The sequence below is a fragment of the Gossypium arboreum genome, chromosome 2, assembly GCF_025698485.1.
Source record: "Gossypium arboreum isolate Shixiya-1 chromosome 2, ASM2569848v2, whole genome shotgun sequence".
NCBI classification, from domain to species: Eukaryota; Viridiplantae; Streptophyta; class Magnoliopsida; order Malvales; family Malvaceae; genus Gossypium; species Gossypium arboreum.
The window spans coordinates 51,251,138-51,253,009 of record NC_069071.1 but is presented as its reverse complement, the minus strand read 5'-3'; the positions used below and the strand labels follow the sequence as shown (position 1 = coordinate 51,253,009).

Genomic DNA, 1,872 nt, shown 5'->3' with positions numbered 1-1,872 from the left:
TTTCTAGAATTTTTGGTTGGGCCAATTAGTACAGTTTATTAGTTAAAGTTACCCCTGTTTCAAGACTCAACTGGTCTGACCTCTGTTTACTACGAACCACATTTCTCTCTGTACAAAATTCATATGACTATGAGGTTTGTTTATACTAAAACTATACTCAATAAGGATTCTGAGGATATAAAATACACCACCTAATTATATCTTTACAATTTATGGTGAATTTCTAAAATAGGAACAGGGATTCAGAAACTGCTATGACTCTGTTTCACTAAAATTAAAATATCTTCTAACATATACTTCCTTTACTTGTTTCATTTGTTTCATGTGAAACTAGACATAATAAGCTTCAATTTGATATGTATTTCACCACCAAATTCAATTTCTATGATTTTAGTAAATTTTCAAACTCGCGTTAGTATTGCTGCGGTATTCTGTTTATGGTAAATTTCATCCTTTTATGAGTTTTATGCACTAAGTATCTTAATAGTTTTCCTTAACATCAAACATAATCTAAACTAACCATTTTCATAATTTATCATTATCAAGCATTTCCTCAACCATTTCACAACCATACCATAAGATCATTTACACAAAATGGGTATATTGCTATACATGCCATACTTAAATTTACAAGCCATTTACCAAAAATCTTCTGGATAGTGTGACTGAGCCTTCAACCTATCCCGACTCCTGAGCTGGCTTGTCCAAAACTACAATGAGTAAGAAGGAGGGAGTAAGCATAAATGCTTAGTAAGTTCATATGCAAATAATAAGTAACATAACAAACAGTTATACCAGTCAACATTAGCATACATCACTAAAACACATATCACATTTTTAATCATTCTTCATCATCTTATTACCTTATCGTGGTTGTATCAATACTCAACCCGAGGGTTAAATACATACCTGTCCAAAATATCCATTTCATATCACTTACCAATACGTCTCTTTACATCTCAAATTTTCCTCCATTTGAGTAGAACTTTACCCGTTGAACACATCGAATATAATTCGGATACATGGATAACTTGCACATAAGTGCCACATATTCAATCAAGCAATCATCTAACCGCCCATAAGCGAACTCGGACTCAACTCATCGAGCTCGGCGTTCGCATCCATAAGTGAACTCGGACTCAACTCAACGAGTTCGGATGCCTAGTTACATCTCACGAACTCGGACTCAACTCAACGAGTTCGGACATTCGCATCCATAAGTGAACTCGGACTCAACTCAACGAGTTCGGATGCTCAACCATCCTAGTGACATGTCACTTGTATCCTAATCTACTCCTAAGGTTCAAACGGGCTTTTCCTCGAACACTTATCCTTGCCGTCTTCTTAGTAGAATGCCAAATCAATACTCGGTAACAATTATATTTAACAAGTAGTTCACATAATTTACATATTATTTGAAATTAACCACAAAGCATACATTTCATAATAAAATTCAGCATAACACATAATTAATATCAATAACTTAAAAATAACAATTATGCTACATTATTTACACATGAACTTACCTTGGTACCAAAATACAAAGATTTTGCAATTTAGTCCACAATCTTTTCTTTTACTCGATTGAGGTCGATTCCACGTCTTTCTTGATCTAAAATAACACATTTAGCTTATTTAATACTCACATTATCAAATTAATCCTTAACTCAAATTTTGGCAAAATTACAATTTTACCCTAAACTTTTGCATATTTACATTTTTGCCCCTAGGCTCGGGATTAAACTTTATTCCTTATTCTTATGTTTTACAACATGCTGATCACTTTTATCTTCTATGGCAACATCAAATTCTCACTCTAACATGTACTTGTGACTATTAGGTATTTTTACCGATTAAGCCCTTTTACTCGTT

General features: G+C 33.3%; 1 long non-coding RNA gene across 1 annotated transcript; it reads right to left on the bottom strand.

The window, feature by feature from the left end:
* Nucleotides 1–531: 531 nt before the first annotated feature.
* On the bottom strand, nucleotides 532–1,581 carry LOC128285529 (uncharacterized). Its single transcript, XR_008275962.1, has 2 exons — nucleotides 1,527–1,581; nucleotides 532–710 (listed from the first exon to the last, which is right to left on the bottom strand). It is a non-coding gene; the product is annotated as an uncharacterized LOC128285529 (long non-coding RNA).
* Between the last annotated feature and the right edge of the window lie 291 nt (nucleotides 1,582–1,872).